Here is a 21,582-nt window from a genome sequence, read left to right on the forward strand (position 1 = left end):
AAAATCCCAGGATGCAAAAAACTCCCTTACCAGCCTCAGTAAGAAGCTGAGATCCCTCATAAAATCATCCAAAGCTAGTTACGAAAATAAAATTGCCAACGATTCCAAAGACAACCACAAGGCATTCTATAACTATGTCAAGAATCTAAATGGCAATGCTCAGATCTGCTCTGAGCTACAGCAGAATGGCATTAAATATACCGATCCCAAGGATATTGCCAATATCCTGGTGGATAGATTCAGTGCCAACTTCACCCCCCTCTCACCCCCTAAATGGCCCATCTCAATACCAGAAGATTGCCAAATTCTGGTAATAACGGCCACACAGGTAAAAAACACACTCTCTAAAGCTAAGAATACAGCATTCACGGGACCAGATGACATCCCGGGCTGTGTACTACATGAACTACAAAATGAACTGGCACCTCACCTAAGTGTAATTTTTAATCATCGCCTCACCTCAGGCTTCATGTCCATTGAGTGGCACACAGCTACAGTTATCCCACTAAACAAGGGGGGATCCACCTTGGATCCTGGGAACTACTGCCCTATCAGTCTGACAAGCTTGATCTGCAAGGCCATGGAATGTATTATCATGGAACTTATAAACAAAGACATTGGCAACCTTCAGAAACTGGACCCCACCCAGTTTGGTTTCATGAAGGGCCGATCTTGTCTCCTGATCCTGATTGACTTCTTTGAATCAGTCTCCAGAGCCGTGGATGAGGGTAAAGCAGTCCACACAGACTATCTGGACCTCGCCAAGGGCATTGACACCATCCCCCACTCTGGAATCATAGATAAACTTACTAAGCTGGGCATTAATCTCTATGTCACTCAATGGGTTGCCAACTGGCTTACTGACAGAACCCTCACTGTAAAAGTAGCTGACTCCAAATCCAGCTCCAGACAAGTGACAAGTGGAGTACCTCAGGGTTCAGTCCTGGGACCACTCTTGTTTGGCATCTACTTCTCTGAAGTACAGGCCAATACTAAGGGACTCTGGCTAACAAAGTTCGCCAATGACTGCAAACTGGGAGCCATTACTGAATCTCCAAATGATGTGGATACTCTACAAAAGGGCCTTACAGAAACAGATGCTTGATGCCAGAGCCATGGGCTCAAACTCAATGCCAAGAAATGTATAGTTATCCCCTTTGGGAAAAAAACATATTCCCATGAATTACCACATAGGTGGCAGTACACTAAACACCAAAAGTGTGATAAGAGACTTAAGGACAGAGGTGGACAGTGGTCTCACCTTCGATAACCACATTGCCACAACAGTCAGGAAATCCTTCTATGTGGTACACCTCATCACTAAGGGTTTTTCATCCAGAAAAAAGGAGGTAATTTTCCCATTGTACCCATCCCTCATTAGACCCATTATCGAATACAATGCCCCATTTGGTTTGTACCTCTCAAGACATCTGCAACAACTGGAAAGGCCACAGAAATACCTCACTAAAAGAAACACAGGTCTAAAGCAGATGCCCTATTCTGACCGCCTTAAAAAACTCCAGCTATACTCTGTCACATATCGTCTACTCAGAGGCAATCTCTGCTTAACATACAATGCCATGTCAAACCCAGAGCTGTTGGACATGCTACACTTAAAGAAATCCCAATCCCTCAGAGCCACACGCTCCAGAGATCTAAACCTTGTCATTACAATAAACGAAACATGGTGGAGGGATAGGTTCCTGACCCAAAGACTCCCCAGATTCTGGAATAGACTGCCCATGCATGTCAAGCAGACCACCTCTTTGGCCTCCTTCAAAAGGAACCTTGAGGATTGGATGGGAGAAAGGAAATTCACCCCAAGGATCACATCAGTTGCCCTGCTAGACAGGGGTCCAGGGAAGTAAATAGTGTTGGAAGAAATAGCCAGGGAATTGTTATGGCTAGGCTTGTATAGGCCCTAGGGCCGATAGCCTAGTACCAACTTATGAACCTATAATATGCTGTATTCGAACACAGGGCCATGTGTATGACAGCCCTACACTTACACCTCTTGCCATACGAACTTTGAAAAAAATACTTGTCTATGTTGCATTTCATTGCTATAAACTGCAATATCAGAACAGTAAAACAAAGGTTGCACACCCTGTGCTAGAAGCAGGGCGCTCTGTACACCAGCTGTACAGTTAACACCTGCTGCCACAGGACTAGTTACATGATATTCCCTATTTTATTAATCATTCTTAAGGTCTTGATGCTAACCACAGTGAAACATCACTTAGCCGGTTTGCACAATATCGAGTAGTATTAATTGAATGCATCCAGCTCTTATTTCTGGCTCTCTGGGTCCTGTCTGCTTCCTGGTGGATCCAGTTGTACAGTTTGTGGACTACTACTCTTCGTGCAAACCAGATAAGCACAGCCAAACCTGACATTCATTTTCCTACATTTCCCATGCTTGAGCTAAGCTGTGCATCATGCAAACACTGGTCAGAAAAAAAAGAAAGAAAGAAAAGGGTGAGGTATTTGAAATGAGGAAAAGCAACCTATGGCATACACACTAGAAAATGTTAGTATACATGAGATATTACTACATAGGTCTGGATTTGAACTCTCACTCCAAAGCACCTTCAGAACACAGGATGGGTGCCTTATCCCTCTTTGCCATGCAAACAGCTTTGCAATAAAGAATTTAACTCAATATGCACACAACCAACTCCAACAACATCTACAGTGATATCAAACCATACAAGTATTATTTGTACATTTAGTAGTTTTGGATGTAGCACACATAGTGATCATCTAACCAGTTATGATTAATGCTTGCAAATATACAGCTCTGTCTTACATCTCTGTGTTTGTTGGCCATTATTCATGTATTTGAGCAGTAATTTGAGACATGCAGTGTGTAAGCCATTCTATATCATTGTCCTTGAAATGTGTGAGGATATACATCATATAAAAAGGCAACCATGTAGCTAGGCAAACTGATGATGAGGAGACTTGTTTATGTGGAGAAGACTGACGATATGCTATTACTTTGGGATATATCTACACAGAGGAGTAATGAACTTCAAAAGGTATGCTTCCATTTGTTCAGCTACATACTGCATATGCTGAAATGTATTTAAGAAAATTGTGGAGCAAAGGAGTTTACACTTCTATTTGTATGCATTACTTAGAAGTATACTGATGGCATGGGAAGGTTTTCCAAGTCATTTCAGAGGTATACACGATTGTCAATGTGTGAAAATGGAATGTGTTGTGATAAAAATGCACAAATGTTTCAGGGATAGTTCCTTTGATAGAACTCTTAGCATTTCAAAGATGGTTTGTTAAAAAAGTGTAATTTCCCTGTTATTTTTTTTTTTGGAGGGGGGCAAATGTGAGTTACTGTTATGGCACAAACAAGGACAGACTGTTCTTTTGTGGGTGGGGAAGTGCAGGTGAGTTACTGTTATGGCACAAACAAGATTATATTGCTCTTGTTACTCTCCTTCTTTGGCATACTGCCTGTTGTTCATATTTCACATCTGTAGACTGTTGTATATGTTTCTTCAGGGGGTAATACTGACTGGTTACCTTTTCTGTTTTATCTGGAAACAAGTATCCCTTACCTATGTGATACTTATGTGTATTATCCTTCTCTTGTCTTGTAGGACACCTAGGAGTATGCCACCCAAGTGTGTTAGCCCTTGGAGAGCCCCCTTCACCAATGCCAAGAATCAGGTCATAGTAGATGCCTTTAGACAACATAGTGCTTTTCTGCTGGAAAGGGGATGGGGAGCTATGACATGTAGGATGCAAATATGGCAAATGATAGATGCTGATCTGAGTGCTGTGGGGGGCCATAGCAGAACATATTAGAATGTGCTCCAAAGGGCCACTGACATGATCACATCTGCATGGAGGAGAGCAGCTGCAGTGGGCTGTGACCAGATGGTTACTGGTGGAGGTCCTGCTAGGGAATCACCACTAACACCCAATGAAGAGTTCCTGGCCAATATCAGGGATCCAGACACCTCACAAGAGAGTGCAGTACAGCATGTCATGGATGTCAGAGCAACAGTGTCAGAGACAGCAAGCATGCCCCAGGAGGAGCTTCCAGGTAGGCTTTGTTATCACAACCATTGAATACTGTTGTATAGTAAAACAATTGAAATCAATATGTTAATTCTGTGTCACATGCATTTTTATGTGAGGGTAAAGATTGCTATAGTTATTAGCTTAGGTTTGAGTTGACAGTCAAGTCCTTGTTGACAGTATAGTTAATGGACATATAAAGGGCTGAAAGTATTACCAAAAAATGACTGGGCAAACACTTCGGACACCCAATAGAAGTATATAACTCTTAAAAAACAATTTATTTAAAAAACAAGATAAAATAAGCGTGTTTGACTCTGTAACAATCGAGATTTCATCAGATGTCTGTATAACACAGCATCTTGGTTTAAATACAAAAAAATCAAAAATAAAATCACATGACATAAATCAGCATTCATTAATTATTCCCTTTTCAACTTTAAGTGTACAAACCCTAAAACCATCAAGTACATCAATACAGAGATATATTGCCTTAATTTACAAATATACCAGTAACTTTTAAGCACAATAACATGCCTCTATCTATTTTGTGCTTTTAATTTCAAAATACATCCAATAGATGTTAGCTCATTAACCCATGACCATCCCACTGCCTTAAGGAATACAATCTAAAATACTTCTCTTTTTTCAAGGATTAATGACCAGACTCTAGCTCTAAGGTTTGGTGTAACTTTTTCAATCACTATAAACTTAAAGTTCTGTTCTGGATCTTCCAATATATGTTTGAATAAAGCATTAGTCATACTCTGTTTATTGATTTCATAAATGTGCTCATAAATCATATTTTTTTCAGTTTCCATTTGATTTTGCCAATATAAAAAGCCAAACAACATTGACACAAAGCCCCATACACAGTGCCCATGGTATTACAATAAAATTTACCCTTAATTCTAAGTTGGTATCCATTAATAACAAAAAGTTCACCTGTGAGAATATATTTATATAAAGCTCAACTGCCACATTTATTCATATAGCAAGATGTAGCTTTTTTACTATAAATAGTTGAATGTTCAACCAAATCTTTCAGGTTCCGACCTCTCCTAAACACTAAAAATGGCCTTTTACCCATTTTATTTTTCACTGTTCAATCCTCATTTAAGATACTTCAATTGTTAAAAACAACTTCTCTAAGTAGATCACTGTCAATAGTAAAAGTTGTTATAAATGATAATTTAAAATTATTTTCTTCATTATTTATTTTGTCAATGGGCACCCCTTGTTGATTAATCATGACTTTCTTCCCTGGAGTAAGAATATGTGTAAAATAACACTGGTTTCTCTTGCGTATAACCTCATCCTTAATTTCATTTATGAATGCAAGGAGATAACCCCTCTTTGAAAATATATTCTCCAAAAGTTCACATTCTGCCAAAAAATCTTTCTGAAAAGAAACCATTCGGGCCACCCTTACAAACTGTCTCTTTAACTACAGCTTTTTTTCTGGGACCTAGGATGGGAACTAGTAAACTGCAGAAATGTATTGGAGTGTATAGGTTTCTTATAAATCCTTGATATATACCTTCTATTCACCAAATATTTCACTAGCAAAACATCCTAGTAATCAATACTGTTTTCATTCATCACATTGGTAAAGTCAAGGAAGTTAGTACTATTGTTGAGATACTCAAGAAACATAACAATCATATCCTTACTACCCTTACAGATGATAAAAATATCATGCAGGTATCTGACATATAATTCACATGTTCCAAACATCTGATTATTAAAAAGGAACTTAAGTTCCCATTCTAACATTACAATGCTGGCATACAATCAGCCACAGGCAGCACCCATAGCAACACCTTTTTCTTGTATAAAAAATTGGTCATCAAAAAAGATGAAATTATTTTTCAAGACTATTTCCAGCATTTATTCAAACAGGTTAATACTATCCTGTTGTTAGCGAAAACCACCGCTAATTCAAAAGCCAAGAACTTGACTCAGGCCAGTTCAAAACGTAAAAAACATGAAAAAACAACAAATTTTATTAAGCCACTGTAAAAGCTTTTCATTAGTACCTTGCACTAACTTCTTCAGACAAGCAAAACATTCCCACCATTACAAGTGAGTTTAAATACCAGCATTGAAACACTTAACCACACCCCTTACTCTCCCTTTAGCTCCTTAAAGTACAGATCACAGCTAACTAAGGTGCATTTGCAATTCTCTATTAACATAATAAAAAATAAAAAAATCATACACCGAGACTGTAATAATAGCAGGCTTTGAAACTGAAAGAAAAAAGCCCAATATTTTGATTATTAAACTGTATAAAGTAGATAAATATGTAAAATATATAATAACATAAAAATAGCAATGTTCAACCTACAGCATAAATACTAATAATGGAAGCGCGACGCTTCCTAATCAAAAATTACCTATGCATACATAGTATCTTGCCTGCTTTCAAGTACGCTAACTTTTAGACCTGTTTTATTTAACGACAGTATTAAACCTATACTGAGTAGCCTAAATTTATGTTATATTATGTTACGTCATATTTTATATTTCTATATTATTATTTTTATTATTTAGTGAGATATGATTAATATTGATTAATATTATATTATTTTTCTTGGGTAGCTGTTCTAGTTATTTAGATACTTAGGACAGTATGCATTAATTTCATTATATTTATAATAATCATTACATTAGTTATTTTACTTTATACAGTTTAATAATCAAAATATTGGGCATTTTTCTTTCAGTTTCAAAGCCTGTTATTATTACAGTCTCGGTGTATGAATTTTTTATTTTTTATTATGTTAATAGAGAATTGCAAATGCACCTTAGTTAGCTGTGATCTTTCAATGCTGGTATTTAAACTCACTTGTAATGGTGGGAATGTTTTGCTTGTCTGAAGAAGTTAGTGCAAGGTACTAACGAAAAGCTTTTACAGTGGCTTAATATAATTTATTGTTTTTCATGTTTTTTATGTTTAGGACTGGCCTGAATCGAGTTCTTGCCTTTTGAATTAGTGGTGGTTTTCACTAGTTTGTTTTTCCTGTCTTGAAAGTTTATTACTATCCTGTCGTTAACCATTTTTTAAAAGGAAGTCATTAACCATGGGATTCCATTGTCATGCGGAATCACTGAATACAAGTCTTTAACATCTACAGTCAAAAAAATAAATGTTTTGTTAAACTCCAATCGATTACATTTCTTAAGGAAGTCCCATGCGTCAACACATATTTGTGGCTCTTTTTGTACTAAACTCTTCAACTTAACAACAAAAACTTAGCAAAAGTGTATGTAATTGAATGGGTTGCATAGGAGGATTTCTTACATCTTTGTGAAGTTTGGGCAAACCAAAAATAGTCAGAATGGTGGGGTTAGGCACATTTAAAAATCTAAATTCACCCATAGAGATGTGCTGCTTTAATAGCATATCACTTATTGTGTTCAAATTCTTCTGTAGGCAATGTTAATTTCATTCCTCGATACTTGGTTGTATGTATTACTAAACAAAATACTGTAAATTCTTTCAATGTAATCATTAATATCCATCGTATCCAAGCCCCCTCCCTTATTAGGTTTCATAAGTCTAATATTCATTGCCCTAACTGTGTCCAGTACTCAAGTTAGGTTCGTAACAACCATTCCTATTACTACTTAATACATGCCATAAATCCAACTCACAAACCTCTTGTATAACAAGAAAGTTGGATGCAAGGGTGGGTTGCAAGTACTGGCAACTCGAAAAGCAGAAAGTTGTTCAAACATCGATTCACTAAACAAAAGGTTTATATTCGATTTCCTAACAATAATTTTCTGATCTACCATCATTACAGCTATATTAGCTCTTACAGCTAGTACAAAAGTTAAACCCTTGGAAAATAAATCCACTACATGAATATCCAGGGGTTGAGAGCTGAAATTATATCTTAAAGTCACCAGTTGAATTGGTGATGATGTTGCAAGTAAAGTTCCTTTCCATATCAAAATTCAATGTTTGCTCTACTTCCGGTAATAGTTCTTTCAGGTAGAATGCTGATTCTGACAGCCCATTTGATGTTGCTGAGAAGGTGGATGTGAGGAAAGGTCCGGCTCCCAATTTGACCAATGGTTTACTTGGTTTAAATATCTCTCTCTTATCCTCTTGTAGCGTCAAAGTGGAAGTGCCTCTAAAGGGGTGTTGCTATTTACCACCTGTTTAACCCCTTACTCAAAGTCATTAATATTCATGTTGTTGGCATTTTAATTGGCTAAAGGGGTGCGATCTTGATATTTATTGCCTCATTTCTGGGAGACTGGTGGATTGGGATACATCTTGTTCAAAGAGTAGTCTTTGCGGTTCCTCTCAAGCTTCCTAACTTTCCTGTCTTTAATATTGTTAATCTGGTTATTGATGTTCCTAAAACTTTGGAGGTACTCATACCTGTACTGCTCATTTAGGAGATCAGAAATGATAATGTTGTCTAACACATTGATCTCATTTATGAGTTCAATAACCATTTTCATATTGTGTTTCACGAGCACCTCCATATACTCATACCACTGTCTATCAAATAATGGCAACAATTATCTGTGAAGGGTTGAGCTCTTAATAAGGGTAGTTGGATATTTCCACAATATCAAACCTTTCAGAACTTGGTTGTTCTTAATAGATTCAACCAAGTAATCATTCTCCAACTGAAGTTTTCGTACTTTAAGCAATTTATAATAATAAACGTCTAAATTGTCTCTAAGTATCCCACTGGTTTGGATATTCCTCATACCATTAAATTCAACACTTTGTTGCAACCAGTCAATTTAGGCAAATATGAGTCAGACCCACCTTCCACATCTGTCTGGGTGGTATAGCAGTTGCTTTTTCCAAATCAATCTCAAGAGTTTGCTGTCCTGAGGAATTAACATTACCATTACACCCAGTATGTTGCTGTTGCATTTCCATTGCCAAACCATTAATTCTTTGAGACAGTTGTTGAATCAGTAAGGTTGTTACCTATTGTTTTGTTCAAGTCATTCCATTCAGTGTCCATGACAAGTGGTTGCCAACCAGGGCAGGAGCCCAGAGACATATGGCCAACTGACAGCACAAATCAATAACAAGGTGAAAACACAAGCGGTTAAAAAACAAAGAATGACTGAACGAAAACTCTGGACACCCAATAGAAGTATATAACCCTTAAAAAACAAGTTATTTAAAAACCAGGTAAAAATAAGCAATTTCATCTCTGTAACAATCAAGACTTCACCAGATATCTGTATAACACAGCAATTTGGTTTAAATACAAAAAAATTGAAAAAAAAAAAATCACATGACGTCAATCAATGTTCATTAAATATTCCCTGTTCAACTTAAAGCATACAAACCCTAAATCCAAAACCTAAAATCCTGAAAAAAAAAAAAAAGAATTATCTTGAGTTTTATTCCTTAAGGCAGTGGGATGGCTGGGGCTTAATGAGCTAACATCTACTGACTGTATTTTGAAATTAAAAGCACAAAATAGATAAAGGCATGTTATTGTACTTAAAAATTACTGTTATGTTTGTAAATTAAAGCCATATATAAATGTACTGATGTACTTGATGGTTTTAGAGTTTTTGCGCTTTAAGTTGATTAGGGAATATTTAAATGAATGCTAATTGATGTCATGTGATTTTTTTTTGATTTTTTTTTATTTAAACCAAGTTGCTGTGTTATACAGACATCTGATGAAGTCTTGATTGCTATAGAAATGAAAGGGATTATTTTATCTTGGTTTTTAATAAATTGTTTTTTAAGAGTTATATACTTCTATCGGGTGTCCAGAGTTTTCATCCAGTCTTTCTTTGTTTTTGAACCATTTGTGTTTTCACCTTGTTACTACAAGTATTACCACCTATTTTACTTTTAATTGTGATGATGTTGTCCTTATTTCTTAACTTCTTCCAGAACCATCCAGCTTACAAAGGAGACTCTCATCTGCAGATGGTAAGCCACACATTTTTATGTCAGCACTGAGGAGCAATTTTTAGTGTGTGCTATTGATGTCAGGCCTGTTGTGTGTATTGCTGTAGTGTGTGTAATAACAACAGTGCAGCGCTGTTAGTTTGTTAGTATACATTGGAATACAGAAGTGTAGGTATCAATATTGTTCTATGTTTCGTGCTTTTTTCACAGGTAATCATGACAGTGAAAGTGTGGACACTATGCCAACTGATGTCAGTGTGTCAGAATACTCTGATGAATATGGTGGTGAAACTGAGGCACAGTCAGGGGGTGCAGAGGTCAAAACTGACACTGAAGTTGACATACAGCCATTTCCTGCAATTCCATCAGACACAGTCAGTAGGCCTATGCCTACCTATTCCAGTGACACCACAGATATTGAACAGCTGGAGGGCAAGGACATTGATCAGGGAAGTGTGGTTACTGCAGCTTCGGTGCCTGTTGAGTCTGGCCATAGCCAAAGTGTGAGTAGGTGCTATGCAGGAGGGTTGATAGGGGTGCTCAGACAGGAGGGGGGGTCTGCTGTCCCTCCTCCACCTGGTGTGTCTATTCCCGTGCCACTCAACATATGTTTAGAGCCATCATAGAGGCACAGCCATGTTCCCATAGGTGGTCCACACAAATACTCAGGGTTGTAGATGTGGCTCAGGCTAATATTTGTGAATTCCTCCACTGTGTTGCTGATTCCATGGATCTGGGGAATGACACATTGGAATGTGCAGTGTCTTTGATGGAACGTCTGCTGGGAATGAAACAGCATCCTCATGGGCATAGGTCAGCCATGTCGTATGCTGTCAGCCAACATGGCTTTGCCATATTATGCTCCCATAGTGGCAGTACTTCTACTGCACCATCAGTGAGTGTGCTGTCCACACCCAGACATGGCAAGCCATGGGGTCTTGTCCTGGGTATCCCCGTGAAGGGAGCTCATTCAGCAGACATCGATCATGGTTAGAAAGCAGTGCATCTGACTGTGCATGTGGACATACCAGTGCAGCTTCTGGCAGAGCCAGTTTTTGTGGTTAGGGATGACAATGAAGAATTGCTACCTCTACCATGTACAGCTCACACTTGTCTGCTGTACCATGATGTAGGGTCTACAGAGAGCTTGGCTGTGTCCATGCAGACTCTCGCATGCATCAATTTCACCTGGGGGACTCCTACAGACACTCACACAACAGTTACAAGGTTTAGCTGTGCAGCATCAAACTCATTTTGTCTCAATGGCCATTTGTTGGTTTATCCAGCTGTCTGTCAGCTTCTCTTTCTTACTCATACACACTGACTGGTATCAGCCTAGGCCTCCTGCTCCCCCACACAACACCCTGTGCAAGTGATAATAACTGTGTCATGTCCCTGTTTTCTATCTTTTGGATTCAGGGATACATACACTTTGTGTCTGATGCACAGGGTGCATATCTGACTTAAAGTGCTTACTATATCTGCATTTGTGGTGTTGAACTGGTAATTATACCTTTGACAGATATTGGCCTTGGAAATATATGCAACTGATAGCATCAAAATTTCCCTACTTTATTGTGATTGATGTTGTGAGGGTTGTGAAGTCAGAAACTGCAATGTGTATCATTACTTGTTAACATCTGTCTTTAATGAATTTCCATTATAAATGTATGGTGCTAAACTGGGCCATGCAGTGACCATCACTACTTTTCAGTGGTATGACTGTGTGAATCTTTGATGCCTGAGGCCTACTAATAATAATAAGCACATGTAAGTCACACATATCTCTGCTGCCACATTTTAAGATCATTTCAGTACCAAGCTCCCACCTCATACTTGCTTACAGTGCCAATTAGCATGATACAAGAATATTCCACTCATTCATATTATTACACAATATGCTCCAGGTTAATAACATACCTTGCAAAAGCAGCAGTTGACATGATTGTAGTTCAGGTCTGACTGTGTCTGATGCAATCAGTGCACAGCCAACACATAGGGAGGTAAAGATTGTGTGAGTTGCCTTGCATCAATGATACTATATGTATGTGTGTAGGAGGAAGGTTTTAGCCCCCTAGGTTGTGAATAACTGTGCTATGCATTGTCTCTTAGCCAATATAAGGGCATACTGAGTATGCTTACAACTACCTACACCCACAGCAGCTGCTAGTTTCCCCTCTGACTGCTCAGTTGCCTATGATTGTGGTGACCTTGGCATTGGTGCTGGGATGTGTGCCCTTCCCCTTGTTGATCCTGCTAAAACTGTTTCCTCAGGATTATGTTGTGTGGCATGGCACATACTGTGAATATTTCTGCACGTGTCCATGGATTGCACTGCAGGGCTCCCCCAGATATTTCTAGGCACCGGAACAGTGACTTCAGCAGGCAAAATACACGCTCTATGATATTTCTGTTTTGAGTGTGTGCCTCATTATGGCATTCTTCTGTGGGTGTGGGTGCCATTTCTGATGGGTGTCAGCAGCCACAATTCCAGTGCATTGCCTGCATCCCCCAATAGATTACCCTGTGGGATATCCCGTCTTACAAACATCTGGTACAGTTGGGAGGTATGCCAGTTATGTGAGTCATTGTAACTGCCAGGGTTACCAGCACACACATTCAAGATGATTCCCTCTGGTATTGCACACAACTTGGCAGTTGATAGAGTGGTAGCCCTTTCTGTTAATGTGGAACCTACCCTGCTCCCCAAGTGGTGCTTTAAATTCTATATGTGTTCAATCTATGGCGCCCAGTACTTCAGGGTAGTATGTTACATGGTAGAACTCCTGCATATTTCTGGCCCTCTCCTCAGAACTACAGGAAAAATATGTGTGGTCACTGGCATGTGGGAGCATAGCATTCAGGAATTGGTGGAGGATCCTGAATGCTGATGCCTGTGACACCCCCCAGCATGCCCTCTGTTGGTCTCTGAAAGGTACCTGTAGCTAAGATACTAAGGGTTACACATACCTTTGTTTCCATTGGGATGGCTTCCCCTCGGTTGGCTCTGGCTCTGTGTCAAAGACAGCAGAGGTCACAAAGTTTCTGTAGTGTGTCCCTGTGTACCCTGTAAAGCTCTACAATTTCCACATCATGTAGGTTGTGAAAAGTCAAATGGGGCCTGAAAACTCTTCTCTTTCTTGGCCTAGGCCTATTACCAGCAGCAGCATTGGCTTCAGCCTGTAGCACATACAAATGAATTAAAGCAGCAGCAGCTCCTAACATTCTGTCTGTGTAGACCCCTTTCTGTGGTTGTACTCCAAAAGTTTTGAAGTTCCAAGGGAAAACCAGCATATAGTCTTAACTGATGCTTTACAGCTTGTTGGATAATTCCACTGTGTTAGATTGGTTAATTAGCATGTAATTCAGCTGCTTATGCTGTAATTAGGATGCCACGGTGTTTTTCTTGTTTCCATGAGGGTGTGTGCCTCTACATGGCACTTACTGAATCTAAAACTTTCCGCGGCCATATGCTTCATTGAATCCTGAGGTATATCTTTATTTGAACCCCCCCTTTTCCACAACCACCATCTAATTTTTCTTAAAATTACTGCTAGTCTCCATTTATCATTAATTTGATTTTGTTTATCTTTTCATTCCAAATAGCCAACACAACATAAAATAATCTTTTATTCTACTAACACATTCCTTATTTTTATGGCATAATAATTTCCATATTTATTTCATTTGCTTCCTTTATGTTTTCAAAGACATTTTCTTACCATCAGTTTTTACTACAATTTTGCAACCCTTATACACTGTAAGAAAACATGTTCTGTGGTTTCTTCTTTACCACAATATATACAAACTATTTCACTGATTTTTTTTATATATCATATATCCTTTTACTGGTAGTTTATTAATCACTAATCTCCTTAAAAATATGTACATTCTACTTGCTTATTACACCATGCTTTTCGTACTTTTATAGCTTTACTTTTTCATTTGCTAGCTCAGCCCAAGGATTGGCATAATAATATTATATCGTTACATTTTTTATACACTTTCCTCTCACTTTCAATTTCATCAATTTTTATTTTCTATAAAATAATTTTTTCTTGATAACATCTCATTTCTTCATTGAAATATTCTTTTCCTCTTTTGAATTTATTTGACATATCCCAATACCGTTCATATTTGTACTTAGTAAATTTACTACTAACTTTTCATTTTTTTTCATTTAACCAAAAGAAAACCTTGTAGCATAAATGATTGGGTTTATTAATCCCAAACCTCCATCCTCCTTATCCATATGTAAGACTCCTCTCTTCAATGGATTCAATCTGAAATCCCATATGAAAGAAAGAAATTACACATACTACTTCTTTTCACAGATATTGGCAACATGTAGACCTAGATAAATATGCAGTCTTTCCCAGTATGACTGAATTAACTATCAAACCTTTTTATTAATGATAGATTGTGGTCTGGATTCAATAAACACCATGTAGATTTCATGTAGAGTCTACACAGATTGTTTTTTCAGTACAAGATACTGCTCATCACGCAGCATTGCCATGAATATTAATGATGCATGGCATATGTAAGCAAGGTTTTGCAGCTTGCACCCATGTTGCTGGCCAGGAAATCTGTAATCTGAATGCAGATCGTACCACTGAAATATTTGGTGCAAAGAATATGGACAAACACTATACTAATAGGAGGGACAGAGGGTTAAAAATAGGGACATATTTACTATAATGTTCTGATAACCATAGAGGCCAGTGTTTGTGCGATGCACCTCTTGGCACAAATGTTGTTTGTCTGTGCTCACCTTGTTTGCGTGAAGCATAACAGTCCACAAACTGGAGGAATGGACCACCCGGGTTGCAGACAGAACCCAGACAGCCACAACATAAACCGGATGCATTCAATTAATACTATTGGCTATCACACAAACACATTAAGTGGTGTTGCACTACAATTAACAGTGAAAACAGTAAAATATCTACTAAGATAGGGCATGTCATGTCACTAATCCCATGGCAGCAGGTGTTAATTTTAGGTGTGGAGTGCAGATGGTCTGGGGTTCTAGAACAGGGTGTGCAAATTTTGTGTTACTGTTGTGAGAGTGGAGATATTTATTGTGGTAATACCTTTAAGTGCAGGAGAACTGTAGATGTGGTTCATTTGACTAGCATATTTAAACAAGTGTCTGCATACCGAATAATCTTGAAATTGCAGTGCTTGCCACTGTTGCACATCACTTAACATCACACAAATGCATTGCCTGGCAGTGTGCACCCTCACCTATCATATTTGAGTGATGGTAGCCAATGTTTAACATTTTCAAATGGTGAAAAAAACAAAATGTGTGCACTCTCAGTAAGCATGAGATGTGTAATAGGTAGGAAAACATCCGGATATTAAATGCAATTAGCAGGAAATGTTCATTTACATTGAGACTGAGCTATGTCAGGCATGTCAGGAGTTGCTGATGAGGGTGTGTGCTTTTGGACACAGATGTGGGGTTTCCAGGAGTCCAAAATTTTTGTTGGACTCCTAGCTAAGGAGCATGGGCTCTGGTTTCTGCAGTGGGACTATTCAGGCACAGAATACAAGTCTAAAGCCTGGAATAGTTTTTGCCAGGGCTTTGGCCAGTGGTATAAGTATCTCCTGCATTGGTGAGCAATACAGACCTCACTTTGATGACCCGTGGAAGAGGAAGTGAGATATCCTCAACCATTATCAGGGGAATTTAGTACAGAGGACACCCCACAGATGTGTAAGTAACAATTTCACTGAGTAATTGTAAGAGTTAAAAGCTGAATATAGTCAAGACTGGTATTCATAATGGTATTCTGTTCCCTTCTGATTTTTCCACAACTGCTATGGAGTGAGCTTCAAATGTCAGGTCCCATGCCACACATTTGTTAAGGATGCAAAAAGCATATGGTATGTGCATCAGAACAGTACTGTCTAAACAGTATTTTAATAATAATAATTTGTATAATAATTTAGTAGCATTAAAATTTAAGGACCAATTACTTCGTATTTAATACAGTTGTATCAAACTGAGCATGCATATCTCAACTGTAGAAGAAACTATGTATGCCTTAGTCTGCAGCACAAAGCAGTGGCACCATATTCTCAAATAACAGTGAGCATGCATCTCTAAACTGTAATGCAGTAATCTGTAAGACAACATAACAGTGCATTATTAGAGAGTAATCATCGGTTGTAGGTTCAAAAATCACACTTCTGAAATATACAGTACTGCTAGGTTTTCATTATTATTGTAATATAACTTTATACCTGTATACCAGTGGCACAAATTGCCTTCTGTAGACTGTAATCAGTATATTTGGAACATGCATATGTGCAATATAAGCACAGATCAATGATTGGTGGCTGCACTCTGTACTAAAGTGTGCCACTGTTATGAACTGGATAGTCTTAAAAGTAATGAAGACATTTGTTAGGAGTTTGAAGTGTTAAAAGTAAAGGTAACAGAATAGAGTCAAATAATTGTATCAATACTTTGTATGTCACATGAAGTTTCCAATGTTCTCCCTTTTTCCTCACCCCAACCTTTTCTTTTTTTTTTTTAATTTTTAATTTTTTGTTTTTTTCCCACAGCACAGTGGGGCAGGCCTGCCCCACAGGATCCTCTTGTCTCCACTCACTGGCTACAGCATCTCTGCCCAGCACATCTGGTGCACTACCTGGCAGCAACCCTTCTGCTGCCCCTACACTACCTGGTCCCTCAGGTAGTTCTGCCCCAGGAGCAGTGGTGGAAGTGGTAAGTTTGTCACCCAACAGGAACTGCCAGGGATAGTGCATAGAATTGGGCACCACACTGTGGGTACATACCTGTGCTGGATGGAGTGCCTGCTCTCCATCCTTGTTCAGAGTACATGTAGGAGACACAGACATTGGGCACTGCAGCCAGCTGCATAATGAGGTGACAGTGATGATAGTCTACTAGGTGAGGACTAGATTCTCACTGTCAACTGCCTCAATATGCATGGCACCTGGATTTCCCACCCTGTCCCCAACCATTGTGTTCACCCACCTCGTGTGTCCTTCAATGGCCCTGTCTCTTGTCTTGTTTCTCTTGTCTGTCTGCAATTGTTTCCTCATCTGCCCAATTTACCTCACCCTTCCCAACATTCCTCTCTCTCAACATTCCTCTCTCTCGCTCTCTCTCAAAAAAAGGGGTACCTGTTCCACAAAAAAAAAAAATCGCCCCATAAATAGCTATCCATGTTTTCATTACACACGTGATTTACAGTTCTCTGTACAACAGATCATGCTGTGGTCACTCCTCTCTCTGGAGGTGACAGTCCAATTTCAGCTAATATTTTGCATAAAAGTTCATGTTTTATTCTTGAAGAAATGAATAGCTATGGTTCTGTCCTACATCCTTTCTGGACAGTCCTGCCTTCCTTTCACTTTGTTCTTTCCCCTGCCTCCTCCCCATTTCACCACTTTCCAGTCTTACCCAATTCTTTCCTTTAAAGAATTATTGCACAATGGTGCACATCACACACCAATGTGAACCAGCAGTAAACATCAGCAATATAAGTGGATACATTTAAAGTATCATACGCACTTGTAAAATTACTACTTCCACCCATATGTGAACCCAGTAACATCTGCTTACAACAACAATGCATTAGCACTTGCTGCCACAGAGGCAGTTAACAAGCAGATGTATTTAATACATTCAGTAGTAACTGACATAGTTTAGCAAAGATTTCCCTTTGTACTCCCCCATGCTTGCTCCCCATATCACTAATGTCGTATCTTCCCCATTAAATTTGTATTGAGCAGCATTGTGCAATCCCCTGTAATATTTTATAAAGCATTATTGCACGATACTCAATTTGTTTTATGCAGCAGTAGTGCTCAATGGTGTGCGATGCTGCTCATTACACAGCAGTGGCAAGCAAGGCTAACACCAAAGTAGGTCAATGTATTAGCTACAGCTGTATTTGGAACCAGTACCATTTGGTCCCATTACTGCATTAAGTGCATTAATTCCTGCAGACAGAGATTCGGTTAAGTAGCAGGTGTGTACAACAGCAGTTAGGTCTGCCATTTGCTATTGTGCTGTTCAGTCTCTAAAATATACCTGCTACTCAACTGAGGTTGTATTACCATCTGTAAATGCAGTGATCCATTTGTTTTTGTACTCAGATGGTCATCATCATCATCTTCTTTCGACTGTTCCCGTTAGGGGTCGTCACAATGGATCATCTGTTTCCATTTCTTCCTGTCCTCTGCATCTTGCTCTGTCACACCAATCACCTGCATGTCCTCTCTCACCACATCCATAAACCTTATCTTAGTCCTTCCTCTTTTTCTGTTACCTGGTAGCTTCATCCTTAGCATCTTTTTCCCAATATACTCAGCATCCCTCCTCAGCACATGTCCAAACCAACATAACCTTGCCTCTCTGGCTTTGTCTCCAAACCTTCCAACCTGGGCTGACCCTCTAATATACTTATTCCTAATCCTGTCCACCCTAGTCACACCCAGTGCAAATCTTAACATCTTTAACTCTGCTACATCCAGCTCAAACTCTTACCGTTTTGTCAATGCCACTGTCTCCAATCCATATAACATAGCTGGTCGCTACCCTATTGTAGACCTTCCTTTTCACTCTTACTGGTACTTGTCTGTCACAAATCACTCCTGACACTCTTCTCCACCCACTCTATCCTGCCTGTACTCTCATCTTCACCTCACTTCCACACCCACTGTTACTCTGAACTATTGATCCCAAGTAATTAAACTCATCCACCTTTGCCACCTCTACTCCTTGCATCCTCACCCATTTCTCTATCCTCCCTCTCATTCACACACATATATTCTGTCTTAGTCCTGCTGACCTTCATTCCTCTTCTCTCTAGAGCATATCTCCATCTCTCCAGGGTCTCCTAAACCTGTTTGCTACTCTCACTACAGATCACAATGTCATCTGCAAACATCATAGTCCACGGGGACTCCTGTCTGATCTCATCTGTCTACCTGTCCATCACCATTGCAAATAAAAAAGGGTTCAGGGCTGATCCTTGATGTAACCCCACCTCCACCTTAAACGCATCCGTCACTCCCACTGCAGACCTCACCACTGTCACACTACCCTTGTACATATCCTGTACCACTCTTACATACTTCTCTGACACTCCTGACTTCCTCATGCAATACCACAACTCCTCACTAGGCACCTTGTCATAGGCTTTCTCTAAGTCTACAAAAACACAATGCAACTCCTTCTGACCTTCTCTGTACCTCTCTATCAACACTCTCAGAGCAAACATTGCATCTGTACTGCTCTTTCCCATCATGAAACCATACTGCTGATCACTAATCATCACGTCCCTTCTTAACCTAGCTTCCACTACTCTTTCCCATAACTTCATGCTATGACTGATCAATTTAATCCCTCTGTAGTTATTACAGCTCTACACATCACCCTTATTCTTAAAAATCGGTACCAAAACACTTTTTCTCCATTCCTCAGGTATCCTCTCACTTTCCAAGATTTCATTAAACAATCTGCCATTTCACCTAAACACCTCCATGCTTCGACAGGTATGTTATCTGGACCAAGGGCCTTTCCATTCTTCATCCTCTTCATAGCTATCCTTACTTCCTCCTTGCTAATCCATTGTACTTCATGATTCACTATCCCTACATCATGCAACCTTCTCTCCCTCTCATTCTCTTCATTCATCAACCCCTCAAAGTACTCTTTCCATCTCCTCAACACAATCTCCTCACTTGTGAGTATGTTTCCCTCATTATCCTTTATCACCTTTACCTGCTGCACATCTTTTCTAGCTCGGTCCCTCTGTCTAGCCAATTGGTACAGGTTATTTTCTCCCTCCTTAGTGCCCAACCTTTCATCTTTCATCTCTCTTCATATGTCTTATACTTAGCCTTCGCCACCTCTCTCTTTGCCATGCACCTCATCTCCTTATACTCCTATCTAATTTCTTCATCTCTCTGACAATCAAACTTCTTCTTTGCCAACCTCTTTCTCTGTATGCTCTCCTGTACTTCCTCATTCCACCACCAGGTCTCCTTGTCCTCCTTCCTCTGTCCAGATGTCATACCAAGCACCTTTCTAGCCCTCTCCCTTACTAGCTCTGCTGTAGTTACACAACTATTTGGTAACTCTTCACTGCCACCCAGTGCCTGTCTTTACTCATCCCTGAACTCCACCTCACAGTTACCCTTTTTCAGTTTCCACCATTTGATCCTTGGTGCTGCCCTCACACTCCTCCTCCTCTTCTTGATCACAAACATCATCCTACAAACCACCATCCTATGCTGCCTAACTACACTTTCCCCGGTTACCACTTTACAGTCTCCAATCTCCTTCAAACTGGCACTCCTACATAAGATATAATCCACCTGTGTGCATCTTCCTCCACTCTTGTATGTCACCCTATGCTCTTCCCTCTTGTTAAAATATGTATTCACCACATCCATGTCCATCCTTTTCACAAAATCCACTTCCATCTGACCTTCTGCATTCATTTGTTTAACACCATACCTACCCATCACTTCCTCATCCCCTCTGTTACCTTCGCCAACATGCCCATTGAAATCTGCTCCAATCACCACTCTCTCACCCTTAGGTGCAGTCATCACCACTTCATCTAACTCACTCCAAATTTTTTCTTTCTCATCCATCGCGCACCCAACTTGTGGAGCATATGCACTAACAACATTTATCATTACACCATCAATTTCCAGCTTCATAAACATCACTCTGACACTCTTTTCACCTCCAAAACACTCAGCATACTGTTCCTTCAGGATAACTCCTATGCCATTTCTCCTCTCATCCACACCATGATAAAACAATTTGAACCCACCTCCGATACACCTAGCCTTACTCCCCTTCCATCTGGTCTCTTGCACACACAATATACCAACCTTCCTTCTGTCCATCATATCAGCTAGCTCTCTCCCTATACCAGTCATACTGCCAACATTCAAAGTTCCAACCCTCACTACCACAGTCCTAGCCTTTCTCTTCTTGTCCTGCCTTCAGCCATACCTTCTGCCTCTTCTCCTCCTTTGGCCAACAGTAGCCCAATTTCCACCAGCACCCTGTTGGCTAACAGTACTGGTGGTGGTCAGTTTTAACCCGGGCCTCGACCAGTCCAGTATGGAAATATTTGCTGGTGTCTGCATGAAATATTTGGCAAAGTTTTACACCGGATGCCCTTCCTGACACAACCTTCCCCATTTATCCGGGCTTGGGACCGGCACAAAGAAATGCACTGGCCTGTGCATCCCCAGTGGCTGTGCTCAGATGGTACAGAGTTCAAATCCATGTGTATTTAACAGTTTTAGATAGTTTTACATACAAGTCCAAATTCTGAAGTGTGATCATTGGTATGGAGCCTCTAAAATATGGCTAGATGGCACTGGTTTCCAGTACAACTATATATAACACTTATAACTGCTTTTTGCTGCAGCATCACATTAGTACTTGATGCACATCATTTCACAATTATGATTTAAAGAAAAGAAATGGGAAAGAGAAAAGTGGTGAAATGGGGAGCAAGCGGGGGGAAGAACAATGTGACAGGAAGGCAGGAATGTGCAGGATGGATGTAAGAAACAACCATATCTATTCATTTCTTCAAGAATAA

Source organism: Protopterus annectens, chromosome 5.part1 (genome assembly GCF_019279795.1).
Source record: "Protopterus annectens isolate FY-2018-M chromosome 5.part1, PAN1.0, whole genome shotgun sequence".
Taxonomy (NCBI): Eukaryota; Metazoa; Chordata; order Ceratodontiformes; family Protopteridae; genus Protopterus; species Protopterus annectens.